We start from the raw sequence: 12,328 nt of genomic DNA, 5'->3' as shown, positions 1-12,328 counted from the left end.
CCCTTGACTATAGTAGACATCTATTTCTTGACTGGCTTGTCGAGGCGGGGTGCCCCCATCTCTTTGTCAGGTTCGGCTCGAGGAGGCGATTCTGTGAGAGATTATGTTCGCCGGTACTGCAGAGAAGGATCTCAGCCGAGTAAAGACGGCAAGATCATCATCCATGATGTCACCGATAGGTCCCTCAGGACTATTCTGTTTACTTTTGGTAGGATGGTTGGTGGTGCGGCTCTTCATTTAGCCAACCGATCTTACATGCAGCATGCCTTGGAATGCCTCCAACCGAAGGTGTTCAACTGGTGCGACACAGTCCTTCTTGTGATGAAAGAAAAGTTGACCAAGATAAAGAGCGGGAGGTTGAAGAACTTTGGGTATGGTTCTATTTTGACCGCCTTTGCCTTGGAGAAGATACCACTGATGTAGCCGCAATACATTGCACTCGATTTACCTTCTCCTACTGAACCACGTATGTAGAGATGGGTTGACCATATGTCTAGGCATGCTGGCCAGTCTCAGATTTCATTTTCTGATACCTTCTTCAGGTGGTTTGATCGTCAGGAGATGGTTTATTCTGAGTATCCATACACTGGCATGGACTTCCGGGGTGATCCAGATTTAGTACTGCCGGACGGCGAGCAGTGGGGCGCCATTGGTAAAATATTTGACCATATTCCTGTTTATCGTTTTTTTTTTTGTTTATAATTTCCTTGTGCTTTATTCTATCAAGACTTTAATCAAACTCATGTGTACATGCAGATGTTGGTCCCGTTCGTCCAGTAGTTCGCTTGAGAGTACCAGCTGCTGCCCCAGCAGGAGAGGCCGTGGGAAGGGCTATTCTTCGTGACCTCGATGTGGCCGAGACTCTCACAACATTACAGGAGCAGGTTGAGGGCCTCACCCTCGGTATTCCATATGTGAGGACCGACGAGCTACCTTTGTGGTTACAGCGACATACTACTGGTGTGCCCAGACGATGGACTCGTCTTTTACGCATGATCGCACAGGCTGTGACTTGCTATCACGAGCATCATTAGACTAGGGTGCCCCTAGCACTTTGAGTTTTTGGGTCATTTGACAAATTTTGTCTTGGTTACAGAACATTATGTGTAAACCATAAACAGTTATATATATTTTTGATTTTCGGAGTTTTATTTTGGTTGAGCTACATGATCCACATGCAAAACATTGATGGTGTGTTTCTTTTTATAAATGTTGCAAATGTCTATCTAACACATAGTTTACTAATGAGTCAGTTAATGTGTTTAAGTTTCTGGAAATATGTTGATATTGAATAAGATCAAATTGTCTTTCCAAAATCTTAACCCTTAGGAACATGCGATAAATAGCTGGGTTTCGGACGGAATATATACCATTGAGTTGTAGTATTACGAGTTGTGAGTCTAGCCTGACAATTAGTCAGCATATACCATGTGTGATGGCATCAGAGAGAAGTTCTATCAACGCGCTATATTCAGCAATGTTATTCGTTGATCGACCAATACATACACCTCTGAAACTTACTAACTCGCCGCTTGGATCAAAAATGGCCCAGGCTGCGGAAGATAGGTTCCGCGACCTACGACTCGCTCTGTCGGCATATCCAACACATGACTCCAATAGGTTTGACATCTGCAACAAATGTAAAAAGTGGATTACTTGACCAAAATAAACACTTTAGTGAAAACAAAAATATAACAAAAGCACACAGGTTACCATTACGCATAGTAACGCTTGAGGTACAACCCATTACGAGGTTGCGCCAGCGGAATTCCGTCATAATCCATTAACTCGTAGGCTCCTTTTGCTAACACTCGTTTAACAATATAGGGGCCCATCCATAGAGACTTAAATTTACCTACTCCCAATTTATCGGATTCTTGGTCGTAAAGCAAGACTAAGTCATCCTCTGAGAAGACACGGGGTTTCACATTTTTGTCGAACTGCGCCTTGACTCATTTCTTATGGGCTTCATTAGCCAAAGCGGCATCACGACGGGTTTCATCCAATTGGATTAATTCCAAGAAATGAACTTCTTCTTCTGAAGTTCCGCGGAGGAGATCAATTGCGAGTTTGAGAGACGAGATTTCACACTGGATTGGTAAGACTGCTTCCAGGCCATATACCAGTTGGAAAGGTGTGAACCCGGTTGCATTCTTTACCGATGTTCGGTAAGCCAAAAATCTGAGTACAGGATTAGGTGCCATATTCTTTTGTGAACTCCAATAATCCTTTGCAGCATGCGTTTGAGGACCTTGTTGATTGCTTCAACTTGTCCGTTGGCTTGCAGATAAGATGGAGTAGAGCTGTCGTGAGAAAACCCTAGTTTGGCAGCTAATTCGACCATCATGTGATTGCAAAAATGCGATCCATGATCTGTGAATATAGCCTGCTGCACACCGAATCTGGCGACTACATGATTGAAAAAGAAGAGGGCAGCTGTTTCACCAGTATTATCTAATGTAGGCATCGCCTCGGCCCATTTGGTAAAATAGTCAACTGTGACTATGATGTACCCATGCCCCCCGGTCGAGGTGGGGTTACATGTCATGAAATCGATGCCCCATTTGGTGAATGGCCCAACATCAACTATTGGTTGTAGAGGTGCGGGTGGTCTTCTGGTTTTGCTATCGAAAATTTGACAAGCATGGCAACTTCTGATTGCGGTTATGCAATCTTTGAACATTGTTGGCCAGAAGTATCCTGCTCGTAAGATTTTTTGTGCCATAGCATATCCAGATTGATGCCCCCCACACGCGCCTGAATGACAATCATTCAGGACTTTTTCGGCCTCCTCATGGGTCAGGTACCTTCTCAGAACTGTATCGATACCACGACGGTAAAGTGTATCACCGACGATCATGTAGTCTTTTGCTTGGTATCGAATACATTTTTGTTCGGAGTGGGAGGTGTTTGGCCTGTATTTTTAAGTTTGGAGATAAATTATTATATCTCCATACCACTCATTGCTTGCAGATATCAGAAACAAACTTTCATCCACGATTGTTTCTTCGGATGTGTCATCGTTGGACGACGATGGGAGATCGCACAATAACTCTGCGAAAACTAGAGCTTTCTTTGACTTGGATTTTACAAATTCTAGATCAAACTCTTGTAGGATTGCTATCCATTTTGAATATTTGCCCCCCAGCAACTGTTGCGACAATATATAAGTCATGGCGTTGCAATCTGACAGAATGGTAGTTTTCCGAAAGAGGACATAGTGTCGAAATCTCTGTATCGCTTGAACAGCTGCGAGTGCTAGCTTTTCAACGTAAGAATATTTGCTCTCTGTATCATTTAATGTTTTACTTAAATAATATATAGGATGTTCAATTCCATTGACTTCTTGAACTAAAACCATTGCGATGGTCGTATCCGTTGCAGCCAGATACAGGTTAAAATATTTTTGATAATCAGGGGCGTACATTAATGATGCTTTCATTAGGGAATCTTTTAAAGCATCAAAGGAAGCTTGCACAACCTGATCCCAGACAAAGGGTACTTCCTTTTTCAAAAGACTTGTATAACCTTTAGCAAGTTCAGCGTAATTTGGAATGAACCTCCTCAGAAAGTTTGCTTTCCCTTGGAGTTTCTGAATCTGAAGCAAATTTGAAGGTGGAGGCAAATTTATGATTGCCTGGACCTTACTGTTGGAAATAATACTGAGAGGGGGGGGTGAATCAGTATTATCAGATCAAATAAAACTTTTCAATTTCATACTCAGAAACATATACGCGACTTCAGTTAAGTGAACCCGCGTGTACACGCAACTGTGTCTAAAGCAACTAGCGTATATGCAAAGATCTTATGATTCAGTTAATCTTATCTTCAGTAAATGCATCAGGATATTATTAAGCATATTAACAGTAAACAGATGCAGTATAACAGAATAGATCATCACACAAAAGCCACACACATGAACACCATGATATAAGGTGGAAACCCAATGTGGGTGAAAACCACCTGCTGCAATTTGTCTCTTTCTTCTTTAATGAGAAACTTCTTTTACAATGTACTGGTGCAGTCCTTTACCAGCACGCAGGCTACAACCTGCAGAGGGCTACAACCCTCTCTCGTTTTCCAACTACTTTTGGAAGGGAGCTACAACCCCCTCAGCTCTTGTACTAGCTGATCCATTTACTAGTACGTAGGTGCTGACCCTACAACCTTCAGGGACCACGTTTCATACATTTTCATACTGGATCCAAGAGTACAAAGCAAACATTACCGCAATACAATCATCAATTTATACTTGCATCATAATTCATTAAACAACCCAATACCGAATCACTGAAACCCTATCATCAAGAACACAAAACCCAAACCAGAATCTAGAACTCTGCAACAACCACCAGAATCAGCAGCAACCTGAAATATTAACACTTATCATGCATACGCTACTTCACTGTACCAAAACCGCGTGTATACGCGCTTTCTCCAAAGGCAACCCGCGTGCAGATCTAGAAATGATTACTTCTGCCTTTGCTGTCAGATCCGACCCTTGCCAAGCGTCCCGAACAGATAACCAGCAATACCAGATCTTCTCACTGCGTCAGACACCCACAATCCATGCTCCTTTGCCTAGTGATCTTCTCCTTATATAGCCTTAGGCCTTGTTCAATACCAAGAGCCAAAACCATAGAAACACAATACCATCAACCTCGAAACTAGGGATCAACACGTCCGTCGAGACATAATGGTCCGAAACCATAGGCACAACTTCCAAGGACTAACCGCCATGGACCAAAGGTACTTTTCCACATACACGCGCTTTTTCTGAAGCCAACCTGCGTGTACACGCGACTTGGTCTTAACAAACCTGCGTGTATGAACTTCCTTGGCAAGCTGTACTAGGATCTGTCTTCTGATTAAGTTGCCATCTCCTGTACCAACTTCTGAGCATCTATACCAACCTCTGAGTGAGTTGCCATCAAGGACAACACTTGAATCATAATGCCAACAATCTCCCCCTTTGGACTTGATGGCAACCACCACACCAAGTCACTCTCCCCCTTTGACATCAAGGGCAAAGGGTGGACCAAGATATTCTCTTCTTTGGTATACCCTCTCCTGTCCATACTGCTGTCCATACTCCCCCTGAGTACATGCTGAAATCTCCAAATGTGCTCCCCCTTTGTGTATGCCAAAGTGTACCAATCTATCCATCCTGCTCTTGCTGAATTGTGCTGTTCATGCTCCCCTTGACTATAGGCAAGATCTGCAAAAGATGTTCTTCAAGAAGAACAAAGACTTATACATCATAGAAGACCTTCCTATCACCAAAAGACTCAACATACATTCATCACCCAACCTAGTGGGGATATACCAATATTGACTCATCCACCTAACCATGTGAAGATACATGATAATACATGAAAATTTCATCATTCATCCCAGGCATAGTGGGGAAACCAACATAGGCCGTTACATGACCTTGACATCATAAAAGAGATACATGACATAGTGATGAAATATCTAGACCAAGACTTATGAAAGCCACCAACAGCATCATGATCTGTACCATAAGCATCAGCCTGCAATACCATTCCTAAACAGTAAGATGTATCATTTAGCTTCATAGACTTTATCAACACCTTCTAACCATAATGCCAACAATGCATTATTTGAAGAATATTCTCCCCCTGAGTGTAAGCCAACCATGTCTGAACCATTTCCTGAGTCTGTTCTGCTCCCCCTGAGCCTGAGCCAACCATGACTGAACCTGGGTCTGTTCTGCTGCCCTTTCTCCATATACGCGACTTTGCAGCCTGTAACTCGCGTATATACGCGACTTGTCTTCATTATATAAGCGTATGCAGGATGGAATACTGAATTTCACTTTCAGATTCCCCTGTGTCTGTTATGTCAGCTGACTGAGTTATCCCACACCTTTCTGTCTCTGTCTTCTTCAATTCCTGCAACTGTGATGATGTATGGTCCTTTTGTCTTGAATTTTGAAATCTGCTCCTGCATTCCCTTGCTTTATGCCCATAGTTGTTGCATGTATAGCACCTTATATTTTTCATGTTCCTTCTATCACAATCAATTGCTTTGTGTCCATATGCATTGCAGGCAAAGCAATACCCTCTGAAGTACCTGGGATGCGATGATCTTTCTTGAACCATTCTACTTCTGCATCTGGCTGCAACATGTCCAAGATTATGACATAAATAACATTCAACATTATTCAGCGGAGGAAATAATCGTCTATCACGTCCATAGTTAGGAGTAAAGGATCTTCCTTGAGGAATTTCTTTCCTTGGTTGTTCCTTGAGCATTTCAGATTTCTCATTAGAGTTTCTTGTCTCACCTTGTGAACTAGATTCACCTTCAACATATTCATGAAAACCAAGACCAGTCTTGATAGCAGGAGATCTTTGACTATTAAGAATATCATCCAAGACTTTAGAACTATCTTGAAATCGTAAAAGCTTATCCTTTTCTTCTAGTTTACCTTTCAAGATATTTACCTCAACTTGATGTTGTTCTTCCTTTTTCAGATACTTCTTCCTTAGGTCTTCTTCAACTTTTCTCCCTTCTTCCACTTGTCGCTTTAGTTTGATCACTTCATGTTCTTGATCTTCAAGATCTTCTTTTAGAGAGAGGATCTTTGATTCAAGTCTCTGAATAGTTGTGCTCTGATCTTTTGCTATATCCTGCAATTTTTCCCTTACCCTGGTTTCTGTCTCCAATAGTTCTTTTAGTTTGGCAACTTCTTCAGTTTCTGCATTCGTCTCTTCATGTGCCATGAGACTTTTAATATCCTCGCTATTATTGGATGAAGCATTCTTCTTCTTATGTGCCATGAGACTTCTAATATCCTCACTATCATTTAATGAACTTTTAATATGGGTATAATAGCTTCTACCATCTTCTTCATATATCTTTTCTTTGTTATGAGGACATCTAGCAGCATAGTGACCAACTCTACCACATAGAAAACATTTGAAAGGTAGCTTATCTTTGAACCGTCCAGATCCCCGTTCAAGATTCTTGACAAAATTTACCTCATCTTCTTCCTCTGACACTTCGAATGCGGCCTCTGGTGGTACCTCTTGTCGCATTTCAAAAGCAGTTAAGATCCCGTGAAGCTGTGACATGGTAATTTTCCGCACATTCTCCTTTTCTTCTATGGCAGATACTTTAGAATCAAATTTAGTAGACAGAGATCTCAAAACCTTTTGAACTAAGACAACTTCCTCAAATTCTTCACCCAGATCCCTCATACAATTCACAATCTCATCCATACGCAGGAAATAATTAGCTACGCTTTCATTACTTCGCATCTTAAGAGTTTCATATCGGATTCTGAGAGTTTGAAGCTTTGCTATTTTTACCTGATCATCTCCTTCGTAGCTTGTAACGATTTTGTCCCATATTTCCTTAGCTGATTTGAGATGCATGATCTTCATAAATTCTGATTGAGTCAAAGTACTCAATAGGACAGTAACTACTTTGGCATTGAGCTCATATTGCTTTTTCTCTGCTGGATCTGTAGGAGTTGCTGATGGGAATTTGTATCCTCCTTCTACGATTCCCCAAACTTCTGCTCCAAGCGACTGTAGATATGCAGTGGTTCTTATCTTCCAGTGAGTAAAATTGTTCCCGTCAAAGACTGGTGGCCTGATGTGTGCCTCTCTTTCTGGATTAGCCATTTGATGGATCTTTTCCTTCAAGCGATCAAGCTTTCTTGGAAGGACCTGCTCTGATACCAATTGTTGGAAATAATACTGAGAGGGGGGGGTGAATCAGTATTATCAGATCAGATAAAACTTTTCAATTTCATACTCAGAAACATATACGCGACTTCAGTTAAGTGAACCCGCGTGTACACGCGACTGTGTCTAAAGCAACTAGCGTATATGCAAAGATCTTATGATTCAGTTAATATTATCTTCAGTAAATGCATCAGGATATTATTAAGCATATTAACAGTAAACAGATGCAGTATAACAGAATAGATCATCACACAAAAGCCACACACATGAACACCATGATATAAGGTGGAAACCCAATGTGGGTGAAAACCACCTGCTGCAATTTGTCTCTTTCTTCTTTAATGAGAAACTTCTTTTACAATGTACTGGTGCAGTCCTTTACCAGCACGCAGGCTACAACCTGCAGAGGGCTACAACCCTCTCTCGTTTTCCAACTACTTTTGGAAGGGAGCTACAACCCCCTCAGCTCTTGTACTAGCTGATCCATTTACTAGTACGTAGGTGCTGACCCTACAACCTTCAGGGACCACGTTTCATACATTTTCATACTGGATCCAAGAGTACAAAGCAAACATTACCGCAATACAATCATCAATTTATACTTGCATCATAATTCATTAAACAACCCAATACCGAATCACTGAAACCCTGTCATCAAGAACACAGAACCCAAACCAGAATCTAGAACTCTGCAACAACCACCAGAATCAGCAGCAAACTGAAATATTAACACTTATCATGCATACGCTACTTCACTGTACCAAAACCGCGTGTATACGCGCTTTCTCCAAAGGCAACCCGCGTGCAGATCTAGAAATGATTACTTCTGCCTTTGCTGTCAGATCCGACCCTTGCCAAGCATCCCGAACAGATAACTAGCAATACCAGATCTTCTCACTGCGTCAGACACCCACAATCCATGCTCCTTTGCCTAGTGATCTTCTCCTTATATAGCCTTAGGCCTTGTTCAATACCAAGAGCCAAAACCATAGAACACAATACCATCAACCTCGAAACTAGGGATCAACACGTCCGTCGAGACATAATGGTCTGAAACCATAGGCACAACTTCCAAGGACTAACCGCCATGGACCAAAGGTACTTTTCCACATACACGCGCTTTTTCTGAAGCCAACCTGCGTGTACACGCGACTTGGTCTTAACAAACCTGCGTGTATGAACTTCCTTGGCAAGCTGTACTAGGATCTGTCTTCTGATTAAGTTGCCATCTCCTGTACCAACTTCTGAGCATCTGTACCAACCTCTGAGTGAGTTGCCATCAAGGACAACACTTGAATCATAATGCCAACACTTACATGGGTTGAGACGAATCCTGTCCTTCGAGACTATAAAGCCAAGTAAACGAACAGAACTGACACAAAATACACATTTGTGTGGATTGAGTCATATCATGTAGTGTATGCAACGTAGAAATATCGCTCTTAAATGTTGCGGGTGATCAGTCCGCTTTTGCGAATGAGCCGAAAGGTCGTCGAGGTATGGTTGAACGATGTTTTTGATGTCATGGAAGGCATAATTCATTGCCCTCTGAAACATCGCCCCTGCGTTCTTTAAACCAAAGGGTAGTTTTTGATATGCGAATGTGCCCCACGGACAAATAAATGCAGTCTTTGACTCGTCCTATGGCCGGATATTTATTTGATTATACCCGGAGAATCCATCCCTGAATGAAAAGATTTTGCATCCGGCGCATTCATCAATTATCTGGTCAATGAAGGGTGTAGGGTAGTTGTCCTTTGGACAAGCTTGATTTACATCCCTATAATCGACGCACACTCTAATTGTTCCTTGTTTTTTCATAACAGGGACAATATTCGATACCCAATCGGTTAGAGGAACTGGGTAGATGAAACCAGCATGGAGAAGTTTTTCAACTTCTGCCTTAATGGCAGCAACTTTCTTGGGGTGCACCTGCCGTAGCCGTTGTCGTACCGGTTTGACATCTGGATACGTCTTAATTTCGTGTTCAACGATACTCGAGTCAATTCCTGGCATTTCATCATATGACCAAGCAAAGACATATCTGAATTCGCGAAAAAGAGCATTATATATCTCTAGTTCTGAAGGAGAACAACATTTTCCGACATAAATATTCTCTACAACATCTGTTTTGGTCGAGATATTTATGGCGATAGTCTCTTCAATATTGGACAAGTTTCGCTCAGAATCCACCGTGTTTACAGTATTTGATAGGAATTCAAAAACCGAAGGATGATACAGGTCATCTTGATTATCTCCTCCACAATCCGGAAGAAGGGAACGATGGTGGGAATCATTCCATGGTGTCCCTTCAATTACCATAGATTGGACAATTACTTCGTCGGTGACATGCACTCGCGACCAAGGATCTGAAGGGGTACCATATTCTCTAGACCTATCTATCCACACGCTTGATGAGCGTTGATTTGGGTTTACCTCCCATGCTAGGAACATTGATTGCTACAATATTTCCGTTGGGCTTTGGGGCAAAACCACTGCATGATCCATGTTGATATCGTTTTCTGAGATCTTTTTAGAAGATATCATATTGCAGGTTCCTATCGACGCTACTTCCGCCAGATTGATTGGAGGTGGAAGAGCGAAAGTTCCCATTAGTATAGGATCTTTTAATAGGCCTACTCCGATATTCTGAAGCGAATGGGGGCTTCCATGGATCATGGGAATGCTTCCAGTAACTTGAGAACCATTGGGGAGGAAGTTTTGTTGATCGATGATTGTAATCCCTCCTTGAAAGGGAAATGCAATCTTTCTAAAATAGGTCAACACAACAGCTTCCATGGCATATATCCATGGTCTTCCTAGTAGGATGTTGTAATCAAGATTCCCATCGATGACTTCAACATCTGTTTCTATCGTTTTTTCTCCTAGTTCAACTTTCAAGTTACTTAGGATACCATATGGGGTATATGTTCTTCCGTTGAATGCTTTTAATGTCGTCGAAGATCGCGACAAGGTCGGAGATCCTAAAGCTTTCCAGCAACTCATCAACATAATGCATGTAGATGCCCCCTCATCAATAATCGTTCGATGAACAGTTTTGTTGAGGGCTTTCACTTGAACAAGGAAAGCTAGTTGAGCTGGCAATTGAGGATCATATCCTTTATGGTCGAAGGATACTAGATTGGAATCCTTTGGGTCTATCCCACCAATGGCTGATAATAAAGCCTACCTTTGGGATGGGCATTTTTGTAGTACTTCAAGAGTCGACATAGCGGATGGTGATTGGGCCAAATCTTCCACTATATTATAATGTTGTGCCGCTCTAGCGCGGGGATTAAATGTTGAGTTGTGTACTACTCCCTTTGGCGGTTTTATCGTCAATTCAGGAATGGTAGGTGGCACAACTTCTGTCGAAGTTGTTGTCGAACTACTTGGTTGATCTTTATCCTTGTTATTCGACAATTGTGGATTCCCATAATACTTGTTCCTTGTCGATATCAAAGCATCATTTTGCTGTTTTGAAACCGACAACATTAGCACTTAGGATGGGGAAGCATTTCCACTTTCAACCAGATTTGTTCCTGGATTTGGAAACAGATCAGTTAACACTGCAGAGGTTTTCGAATTCTTGAAGAATTTCTTAAGCTCAGCCCTGTGTGGACAATTCGCGGTCCAATGATCCTCATCGCATATAAAGCATGGATTTTTTGGTTTCCTATCTCCAGGAGGGTTTGAAGAAGACTTTTCAGGTGATGATTCCTCCTGTTTCTTCTTCTTCCCTTTGCCTTTTTTCTTGCTCCCTGGTTGTTTGGTTCTTTTGCCTTTATCTGTCGATACGGCATTTACTTCCGAAGCAAGAAGTTCTTCTTTTGCATTTTGACCTGAAATCTTACGGGCCTTTTTGGATGTAGCCTTCGTTGATTTCGTGTCTGTTGTGCCAATCACACCATCGCCGGCATGAGAGTCATTGTTTGATTTAGGAGGAGGAGGAATTGAGAATTCCGATCTAGGGGCTTCAGGTATTTTATCGTAGAGCGTGCCAGACTGAGTGTAAATCAAATCCAGATATTGCGCACGAGCGATAACTTTCTCTTCTGTTACGACTCCCCCCTTTGCCACATCTTTCGTGATGGAAGGCAGTAATGACTTGATAAACCATTCAGCTAATAGCTGATCGGGGACATACGCTTTTACCATTCTACGAAGACGTCACCACTCATGTATATGATCAGATATGTGAGTGGTTGTTGTCTGTTTGAAATTGGTAAGAAGTTCTGTTCCCGTTTTGTACCTTATTGGTAACTAAAAATGGGTTAAAAAGGTTGTGGCTAAGGTACTGAAGTTGTCAAACGAAGCTCTAGGCAATTCGATGTACCATTTTGCCGCCGGACCCGTTAACGTCCTTTGAAAGAGGCGAAGCCTTATCGAATCATCATTTAGGGTGTTTGACGAACACCATAGATGAAAGGTCATCACGTGATTCGATGGATCTTCACCCGGATTTCCATTAAATTTAGGAATATTTGATGGAAGTTTATGTGGAATCACTGGCCACCAAGGGGCGTAAGCAATTGGATCGTTGGTTAACCTGTTTAAATCAGGTAACTCCAAAGTTGCCACAAATGGTAACTGCTGATTCAGGTTAGGTG

This window comes from Pinus tabuliformis, chromosome 8 (genome assembly GCF_031772625.1).
Source record: "Pinus tabuliformis cultivar Carrire ecotype Pingquan chromosome 8, CPIR1, whole genome shotgun sequence".
Classification (NCBI taxonomy): Eukaryota; Viridiplantae; Streptophyta; class Pinopsida; order Pinales; family Pinaceae; genus Pinus; species Pinus tabuliformis.
Note: the sequence above shows the minus strand (reverse complement) of the source record.